This window comes from Onychomys torridus, chromosome 7 (genome assembly GCF_903995425.1).
Source record: "Onychomys torridus chromosome 7, mOncTor1.1, whole genome shotgun sequence".
Taxonomy (NCBI): Eukaryota; Metazoa; Chordata; class Mammalia; order Rodentia; family Cricetidae; genus Onychomys; species Onychomys torridus.
In genome coordinates, this window is record NC_050449.1 from 46,263,303 (window position 1) to 46,274,373 (window position 11,071).

Consider the following 11,071-nt stretch of genomic DNA (forward strand, 5'->3'; position numbering starts at 1 on the left):
CCGCCTATACTTCCTGCCTGGCCACTGGCCAAACAGCATTTTATTTATATAGAGTGATATCCACAGCAATAGACAAAACCAAAAAATAAGTGGCTGGTCAGAGGCCTGGCTAACTTCTTAGAATCCCAAGTTCTTTATTTCCCAGAAGGAGAATAATACTGTTGCTGCACACCACTGTGAGGATTGAGTGTGAGGGTGCACTTGTCAATCACCCACCCCCCACAGAAGAAGGACAGCTGGGATAATGACACATTGATGCCTGTTGATAGCAGCAGCTCTGATGGGAAGGGTGAGAATGTGGAGGAGGAAGAAGAAGGAAAGACAAATCCACCAGGTTTAATTTCTTGGAAAGGGAAGGAATAATAATTTTTATAAAAACAAAAGGCAAATTCACACTTCAACAGCATATATACTAAAAACTGAATGATACAGAGAAGATTAGCATGTCCCCTGCCCAAGGATGACATGCAGATTTGTGAAGCTTTCCCTGTTTTTGTATTTTATGTTATTATTTTTCCTTATATGCTTGTTTGTTTTCTAATGAGAAACAGTGAGTGTGGATTTGGATGGGAGGTGGGAAGGAGGAGCAGGGGGAGGGGAAACCATAATCAGAACATACTGTGCAAAAAAATCTATATTCAGGCCAGAGAAATGGTTCAGAGGTTAAGAACACTGGCTGCCCTTCCAAAGGTCCTGAGTTCAATTCCCAGCAACCACATGGTGGCTCACAACCATCTGTAATGAGATCTGGTGCCCTCTTCTGGCCTGCAGGCATACATGCAGGCAAAACACGGTACATAATAAAAAAAATAAATCTTTAAAAAAAAAGAAATAAAAAAATCTATATTCAGTAAAATAATAAATAAATAAAAATTTTAAAGTAAAAGGCAAGACTATTGTTGGGGACAAAAATTGGTATAGACACTGTGGAGACATTGTTAAAGTTCTTCCAGAATCTGAAAGAGAAAGTACCGCATGACTGGCTCATGTCCCTCCTGTGCCCATACCCAAGGGAAATGAAGTCAATAGAATAAAATCTATAGTTGCATACTCATAGTTTCTTGTGACACCATCCACAGTGGCTAAGACAGGGAGTCGGTCTCTATGCCCATCAACATATGAATGGAATATATACACACATATGGATGTACATAGCCACCCACAATGGGGTAGTATTTATTCAGTCACAAAGAAGACTAAGATCGTCTTATTCACAGCAAGAAGACACATGTTAATCAAAACAAGCCAGACACAGAATGGTAAGTACCACATGATCTCTCTCACATGCATGAAATTGAAAAAAAGAACTGAAGATGAACGAGGAATTATGAGGTACTGAGAAAAAGGATGCCAAAAATGCACCCTATAAAAATATAACAGTGAGTCCTCTTAATTTATGCAGCCAGTAGATGTTAGTCATTATACAGTTCTGGATTGAGTTTTGATATATATGAGTGTGTTCTTGCATATACATACATATACCATGTGCATACTGTGTGTCCACAGAAGCCAGACAGAACATCAGGTCCCCTGGAACAGGAGTAACAAATACCTGTGAGTAGCCAAGTGGGTTCTGGGAACTGAACCTGGGTCTCCTGCTTAGACTTTCTGGACAGTGAGACATGTCTGCTCCTGGCAGCACCAATTTACTTCAGAGAGGAGGATGGGCATTGAAGACACTTCATATCTTATCTTCACCTTGACCAAAATAGCCATTTGGGCAAGAAACTGTTCTTGCCTGGACTGCTTGATCGACTGGACATGCAGGACCCATAGAAAGGTGACCACTAAATTTGCTTGACAAAATGGTCCTTCAGGTTTCTGCTTCGCAGAGGAAACTGCCAGACATTCTACAGGACACTGAGAGAAGTGACCAAGAGACTCTAGCCCTGTGGGCTGAAGACAAATGCCCCAACTTTACAAAGGAACATTAGGTGACTGTCCAGGCTGCCAGCTGTCTCTGTCTACTCTTGCAAGACTCCCGAAAAATGCTTGCATCCTTCTCCCGGTTCTCAGGTAATATTATATCCTTCTGAGGTCTTTGATGTGGTTGAAGGCTAGATAGTTATAATTTCCTCAGTTATGATAAAAGATAAGTTAGATATAAAACCTTAGACTCACAAATATAAGATAGATAAGATACCTTCTTTAATATTGTAACTGTAATTCTTGCTTGATAATTGTTTTGTTATATGTAATTGTACTATATAAAAGTTAAAACCTTCCTTAAAAAAAAAAAAAAAGGGGGGGAAGTGCTGTGGATATCGCTCTGTGTAAATAAAGTTCTGATTGGCCAGTGGCCAGGCAGGAAGTATAGGCAGGACAAGAGAGAAAAGAATTCTGGGAAGTAGAAGGCTGGAGAGAGACACTGCCAGCCACCGCCATGAAAAGCAACATGTAAAGACACTGGTAAGCCACAAGCCATGTGGCAAAGTATAGACTAACAGAAATGGGTTATTTAAGATAGAAGAAGTAGGTAACAAGAAGCCTGCCACGGCCATATAGTTTCTAAACAAAACAAACAAAAAAAGCAGCCAGTGTTCTTAACCACTGAGACATTTCATCAGCCTTGATATTATTTCTAAAGTGTGTAAATAAAAAAACCAAGAAAGAAAGAAAGAGAGAGAGAGAGAGAGAGAGAGAGAGAGAGAGAGAGAGGGAGGGAGGGAGGGAGGGGGGGAGGGAGGGAGGGAGAGGATTCTTGGGTGAGGGCTTTTTTTTTTAATTTTTATAAAACTCTATTCTCTTCTATTTCATGTAAAGCGATTTTAAATGCCCAAAAGAGATAGATGGGTGCTTACATATTGAGAGGCATTCTTCCTACCTCACAAGAATGCTCCAGAATATAGAAATGCTTGTTTGTTAGGTTTAAGGCATAATTTCAGCATACACCCCTGACTGGCTTGGAACTCACTAGATAAATCAAGCTAGCTAGCCTTGAATTCAGGGAGACTGGCCTGCCTCTGCTCAAGTGCTAGGACTAAAAGCATGCTCCACCACACCTGGCCTTGATCTTAAAAAGAATTATTAACAGATTTTATCTATTGCACATTTGTCAAATATGCTCCAATTCTATTCCAAAACCATTAATGAGAACACACTAAGCACCAGGCATTGTACTAAGTGCTAGACATCTAAAAATAAATAAAGAGGAAAAGGGAGTTTGTGACTTTGATGGGGAAAAAACAGTGCCAAGTAATGATGCCACAGAGGCATTACAAGCAGTGGCAAACACAGTAGTTACCTGCCTGGCAGATGTGGGGGCTCTTCATTGAAAATTTACCTGTACTCATGACTGGAAAGGGGTGAGGCAAAGAAGAGGGGAGACCCACCTCTCAGGCTTTACAGAACGATCAAGGCAACAAGTATGTGTATGCTCCTTTTGAGGGGCTTGGTACCTCTATACCCAAGCAATACAATACTACCTTACATGCACATTAACTTGTGAAAACAATTCTTGATAAACTTGACCCTCTGTTGTATTCAGGATCTGTAGTCTTATCCTTCTGTGAAAAATTAGCTTGTTTAAACATTTCACAATGAAATGTCCATTAGTATTTATGGCATTATTATTATTATTTCTGGAAATATACTGATATAAAACAATGTATTTAAGTTATAAGAATTTCAATCATGCTGGTGAGTCAAGTCAAGGTCAAGGCTGAAGTTGGGGAGATGGATCATTTGGAGCTGAGAATCACATTAGCATAAGCATGCAGACACTTCTTGGTAATTTTTTGATGCATAGCTATGTTGGAGCAGCTGCTGTAAGAAAGAAAAATTCTAGATACCCAGAAAAGCATATGAAGGGGAATGGGTGGCTTTTTTGTTTTGCTTTTGTTTGTTTTGTTTTGTTTTGTTTGGGGTCTGTTTAAATATACGTTCACAAACACCATACAGGGAAGGGAAGATAGGTTGTTTATATTGCACAAAGCTCAACACTTGGGTTTACAAACATGATTTATTCTTTCCCCTGCTGTGGTGGCTAAGATGTTACCAGCAGTGTGACTAGTTTGGAGTAAGGATGTTTGGTGAGACCATGATTGTAAATGTAGTGTTCACAAAACGTCTGGCACTTGTGTAAGTGAAGAGTCTTCGTGATTCCAAAGCCAGTGGTGTGAAGTGAGTGGTAGAGCCCAGTGCGCCACCCAAGATTCTACCCCCATCTGGAATTTATGGTGCACCATGCCAGGACTGAGCAAAGGTTACCAACTCTTAGAAAAATCTTTACTCATACCGAGTGTGAAAAGACAAAAGATGGAAGTGGTATTTTAAACAGAGGAGGAAAAATAAGACTTTGGAACTACATCAAACATGTAGCTTACAGGAAAATTACAAGCTAAATACCCATCAAACCCCATGTTGAGCAGCTATAGTGTGCAAAAAAATACGAACTACGGGGCCCTTTGCCCTATCATGCGGGGCCCTTTGCCCTATCATGCCGATAGTTCCAAATGCATTAGAGAGTCTTGGAAATTTTGCAAGTGGGTGGAGTAAACATTAACAAGCATAGGTATCCTGGGGCTGGGAATGCAGCTGAGTTCCTAGATTGTTTGCCTAACATGCAGGAAGCCCTGGATTCAATTCCCCCTATAGCATAAAACAAGGTATGGTGGCACATACCCATAATCCCAGCACTTGGGGAGTGGAAGCAGGAGAATCAGGAGCTCAAAGTCATCCTTATCTTCCCAGTAAGTTCAAGGCCAGCTTGGGCTACAGGAGACTCAGCCTCAAAAAATGAGTGCTATGAAAATGAAATTTATGTCGTAAGTCTGCTGCTTATTTGCTAGTAGCCCTCTTGTTCAACTTAGTAAGCCTCTTCTCTCGTCTATGAAATGGGAGACTTCAAATACATTAAAAGCAGAAATCAGATTTAACGTTAGGCATTGATTCTAACCAATCGCTACCATCTTCCAGGAGCTGTGATGAGGTGGGCTCTAAACAACACCCAGGTTTAGTCAGGGAAGTACCACTTGAGATTAGCAATAACTATCATGAACTCTAAAACGCAAAAACGTTGGAGGAAGAAAGCTATGCATATGCTGTCCCTTTGAGCAGATGATAAGGATGCCTTCCAGCTCTAAATAGAAGGGGCAGGTTTGTTTTCAGTCTGCTCATACACCTCCAGAGTATGGCCGCCATGATTGCCGCTGCTCTGAACCTTACCATAAAGCTAATCGCAGAGACCCAGCGTTTACAGAGTTTGAACTGTTTCAGAAACACAAACCCATGTCCTTCTAGAAGGCATTATGAGTGTGTTATGTAACTAGACACCAAATGCCACACGAGCATAAAGAGGAAGCCAGCACTGCCTGGGGATGTGGCCCTCAGGACTAACTTTGAAGCGTAATTGGGAGTGGGGGGCGGGAGGCTTGTAAGCATAATCTGTACACGGAGTTGCACACATGTGCAAAGTGCTCATCACGCTTAGGGGAAAGCAGGGAGCCCGGTAAAGGTACAGTATCAGGTTTTGCTCGGGAATAACAAGAAATATCCCAGGAAAATTAAATCAAGACAATTTGGCACACTCTTTGTAGGCCAGAATATAAAGTGTATGCTAATCAGGCAATGAGGATCCCAGCAAGATTTTTTTTTTTAATGAGACATAAATACTTGAACTTAAATGAAAGTGTTCTATTCCTCCAAAGCCCAGTGAAGTCCGGACTGGATGCGCAGCGCAGCGCAGGCTAGAAACTCTGCATCTGAGGCAAAGCTTCCGTTTAGAAGACTTCTACATGATACTACATGACAGAGAGGACCAGGAGTAAAGCCAGGGATACAACAAGGCTCTTTGGAAACAATAATGGCAAAATCGGGAGAATTTCAACCTGATGAGAGGGAAGGAAGCTTAGGTTGGTCAGGAAGAAGTTCATGGAGAAAGTTGATGGTGAAATCGAAGATGCTGAATGACTGGTGTCCATGATGTCAAGCTGAGAGCAACTAATGAGAGTATTCAAGTCCATGACCCTTTCTATTAAGTCATTTACTTCTCTGTATTTAGTACTTGGTAAAGTAATGGGTGTTCACCGATTTACCAAGTATTAGTAGGCTTAAGATTATCAAAGTAGAAGCAGGGAGGGTGGAGAGTTGGCCCATGCCATTAATCCCAGCACTCCAGAAACAGAGACAAGCAGAACTCTGTGAGTTCTAGGCCAGTTTAGTTTACAGAGCAAGTTCCAGGACAGCCAGAGCAGTTACACGGAGAAACCCTGAAACCTTATCTCAAAAAAACAAAAAGAAAAAAAAAGATTATCAAAGTCTGCATTATCAAATTTAAAGACTTAAAAAAAAAAACATTAATAAGGGCAAGTTAGATGACTGAGTAGGTAAAGGCACTTACTGCCGAACCAGATAACCCAAGTTCAATCCCCAAGACCCACATACTGGAAGGATAGAATTGACTCTGAGAAGTTGTCCTCTGACCTCCACACAGGTGCTATATTGTGTATACACACACACACACACACACACACACACACACACACACATACACACACAAACATAAAAACAAATGTTAAATTGGATTGTTTCTATAGTACCTTGCAGAGTCTCTAATATATTATCAGTGAGCTCATGAGTCCACTAACCATGGGAAGCTGTATTCAGGGAGCACCTCACAGGGTGGGCACCCCACAGCAACTGTTAGCCCAGGACCAATTGTCTGAAAGTATCTGTAGAATGTTTTAGAGATCCTTCAATTTGAAGATACGTAGTTTATTTTCATCATCTTTTTTTTTAAGTCATTTTTCTTTCATTTTTGAGGCAAGGAGATTGGATTCCAAAGGACAATAAAGCATATGCAGACAGAAAGCTGAACTTGGGAATCAGGGACCATAAGGGATGAGACAAAGCACAGGCTAGTGCAGTTAACAACACCTACAGAGGAGCTATTTCTAGGGAGATTGAGGGGATGGGGAAGCGATCAGAGGAACAGGAAGCTGAGTGTGGGATGCACCAAACACACTGCGATGGGCTCTTCCCATCCTTGTGAGTTCCAGCACCATATTTCAACTACAGATTTGCCTTTTGCTGTCAACCAGCAGCTACTGCAGCCTTGAAACTACTTTTTAGGATCAGTTCTCCAAATACAAACATCCTTGGGCTATCCACCATCATAGCCTATTGGGTAGAAGAATTTGACTTCATATTCAACTACGAAATATCATCAATAAGTGTACATGCAAAGCCAGAGCCAGCTCATTGCAGTCTATGTGGGGATTAGAGAGAGGCATGCCCTCAGGCAGGTGCATGGCTTGCTGAGAAATGGTACTTGATAGAAATTAGTCAAAGGAAATCCTTTCTTCCAAGCAAATAAAACTGCTTGAGAGTGCATGGCCTACAGGTGGAACACAAACCAAGACTCAGTTCACACTCATCTTTACAAACTCTCAGTCCCTAGGCAGTTTATGGTCAGTATCTTTCTGAGGCTCAGCCCATCCCTTTGAGCCCCATAGCAAATGATTCAAAAGGGAACAAGCTTCCTTTCTCATCTAGCTTAAGTGTCCTAAATCCGAATTTTGCCATCTACCAACTGTGAAACTGTGATCAGAAAAGATGAAGATGTAAAGATGTACTGTTAAGAGAAATGCTATTCCTCCTCCTCCTCCTCCTCCTCCTCCTCCTCCTCCTCCTCCTCCTCCTCCTCCTCCTCCTTCGCCTCCTCCTGCTCTGTCTCCTTCTCCTTCCTCTGTTAAGGTGTTAGATTTCCCTAGATCTAGACTTATAGGCAGTCTTGTGTGCCCACTGGTCTGGGTGATGGAAACTGAACTGTGGTCCTCAGGAAGAGCAGACAGCCTCTTAACTGCTGAACCATCTCTCCAAACCCAAGCTTGGATTTCCCTGAAGACTCTTTCATATTTTTAGCCACAGAAGTCTGAGAGTTTGAAAACATCAAGGATAGTTTATGAAAACCAAATATGTAACTTTAAAAGCAATCATGGACCTAAATGCCTAGACATATTCATCTCTGTAATATCTGTAACAAAAGTTAGTATGGATTGAGGTAATAGTTTTAATGGAGTAGTTGACCCAAGAGCCATGTCAGTGCTGGCAAAGTGACAGAATTTGTACAGCCATCAAGGTCACGATGTAGGAGTTTCTGTACTTAATGATGTTGAAAGAGAACATGAAGCTCCCTTTGTCACCAAAAGGACCGTGTTAGAACAATTAATCACCCTGTGGACTTCTCCCCCATTCAGTCGAAGGAATCTTTCTATTTTGCAATAGTAATTTTTAAAATATATTTATTTATTAAAATTTTTTTCATTTTACATACCAACCCCAGTTCCCCCTCAGTCCCCTTCTCCCGCCTCCTCACCTCCCTCCCACTCTACCCCCATCCACTCCTCAGAGTGGGTAAGGCCTCCCATGGTAGTCAACAAAGTCTGGCATACCAAGTTGAAGGAGAGCCTAGCCCCTCCCCAATGTATCAAAGCTGAGCAAGGTATCCCACCACAGGGAATGGGCTCCAAAAAGTCAGTTCATGCACCTGGGATAAGTCCTGGCCCTGCTGCCAGGGACTCCACAAACAGATCAAGCCACACAACTGTCACCCACATTCTGCGGGCATAGTTCAGTCCCATGCAGGTTCCCGAGCTGTCAATCCTGAGTCAGTGAGCTCCAACTAGCACTGGTCAGCTGTCTCTATGGGTTTCCCCATCATGATCTTGATCCCTTCTTCTTCTTCTTCTTCTTCTTCTTCTTCTTCTTCTTCTTCTTCTTCTTCTTCTTCTTCTTCAAATGCCATTAATTGAAGCAGGGAGGAGGTCTTAAATACAGGCTTACAGAACAATAGGAGAACCCCGGAGGGCAGAAATTCGCTTCTGATTTTTTTTTTTTTTTTGAGCTGGGGGCCTTGTGCTTGCTAGGCAAGCACTGCTCTACCATTAAACTAAATCCCCACCCCTGCTCTGGTGTTTTACAATCTTGCATCTAAGCTATGAACACCCAATATGCTGGATACACAGACAAGGAGCTTCCCTTAAGCATTCAGGAGGGTGGACTCTCACAGGGAATTAGCATAGGAAGGATATCAAGGTCAAGGTCGGCAAGCAAGGCAACAGTTACCCAAAACGGGGTCCAGGGACCTACAGGTCCCCCCCCCTTTTAATTTTTAGATGCATCTTATAGATCTCAAAGACCTGGAAAGGAAGGGAGCACTCACTCAAAGGTAATTCATCCTATGGTACTTGATGCTAGTCTTCAGACATATATATGTATAACATACAACACACACACACACACACACACACACACACACGCACACGCACACGCACACACACGCACACCACAGTGTTCATTTCAACCAGAAGAGACAAAAGAGCTTTTAATGACCACAGGCAGTAGACTATCTTGGACCGAAAAAAGTCAGAAGAGAAAATACCAAGAGGGCCACAAATCTGTACACGGTGACCTTTCAATTGTAGCTTTGCATAGATATGAAAGGAACAAATGCCTCTGAAGAACTGAGGAGACAGCAGGTCGCTCTTTCCTGGAAGACCAATAGATGGCAGAGGAAGAGCAGTAGGGGGGGGCTGGACAAAGAGTGCTTATTCTCAGATTTGTCCAGATGAGCACCCCCTTGTCGGCTGTGCTTTGAGAGGATGGGGTTTCAACAAGACATCGAGAACAGTACTTTCTTCCTTCCAGGTGATCATCTAGAAGCAAGCAAATGCTACTCAGAGAAGGCTTGAAGGGCCAGATGCTGGCATTTTTAACTTCTAAATAACCTAATAGACTGAGTTACAGTATGTCCAGGTTGGGCTGCATTTTATTCCCCCCAGCCTCTAGTCAAGTATATGAGTACCCTCAGTGACCTGTCCATAGGAATAAATCATCCAGATCAGCATCCATTTCGCAGCTTTTGAGAGGGTAGGATTGTCCCTTAAGGAAAGGACAACATTTGCCCAGGGAACATCTCCCTATTCTCTGTAACACTTGCACCCTCTCAGCCAGGCACTCTGGTGTGGTGATATTGTATTTGTACACCCCAATAAAGCTTATCTGAGAATCAGAGAACAAAGCCACTCACTATATTAAACACAGAGGTCAGGCAGTGGTAGCACATGCCCTTAATCCTAGCATTCGGGAGGCAGAGATTCATCCAGATCTGTGTGAGTTCAAGGCCACACTGGGAACAGAGCCAGGCATGGTGGCACATGCCTTTACTCCCAGCACTAGTTAACCATAGAGGTCTGGAGGTCTGTACAGACAGACAAGAAGTGATAGAGCTGGGTGGAAAGAGAAAGCGATGTAGCTGGGCAGAGAGAGGAAGTGAGATGGCAGGCACAGAAAGGTACATAGGCATGAGTATACAGGAAGTAGCTCTCTCCGGAGGCTGAAGAGTTGGTGAGGTGAGGTTGGCTGTGGCTGGTCCTATTCCTCTGATCTTTCAGTTTTCACCCCAATATCTGGCTCTGGGATTTTATTTTATTTTATTTTATTTCATTAATAAGACCATTTAGCAGTTCTTCTTAGACCCTGAAACTTGTTGAGGGCCTAGAACCAAAACACCTCTGGGACGGCATCCTCTTACCACCCAGGTCCTGGAGTTCTCTATGCTCCTGTAGTAAACAGTTGCCCTAGTTTTCCTCTGCTAACTGTCCACTCTGCTCTTGAAAATCAAGCAAGATCCCGGGTGGAGATACTTAACACCTCTACCAACTGACCACTTCATTTCAGTGTGTTTGGCCAGGAATTGAGGATGCCTCAGGACCACTGAGAATCAGAAAAATCACCTGCTAGGGCAGAAACCCAAGGCAAGGAAGGCCCTCTCTCATCATCGGCGACCTCTGCTTCAAGCACAGGGATGTTGCGCTTCACAAGTATCCAGGGCCAGTCATGCTGGCCTTTGATGATTTCCTAGCTCCCTCCTCCAGACTTCTGCAGACAAATTCATTGAGGACTAGATGAGCCCTGATTGGCTGAATGTAGTTAGATACAGCCACTCAGGGAAGAGACTTTAAAAAGCAACCATCACATTTGGTTGTTATTGAGATCTTTGACGGTCCCAGTTGGTTATTTTTCTGGTATGGTCAGGTTCTGCACTCTGGCTGATGAAATCCAAAGGCTT

At 42.8% G+C, this 11,071-nt stretch overlaps 1 non-coding gene across 1 annotated transcript; it reads left to right on the forward strand.

The window, feature by feature from the left end:
• The first annotated feature begins 392 nt into the window (after nucleotides 1–392).
• On the forward strand, nucleotides 393–495 carry LOC118588093. The gene has a single exon (XR_004945500.1). It is a non-coding gene; the product is annotated as a U6 spliceosomal RNA (small nuclear RNA).
• Nucleotides 496–11,071: the final 10,576 nt, after the last annotated feature.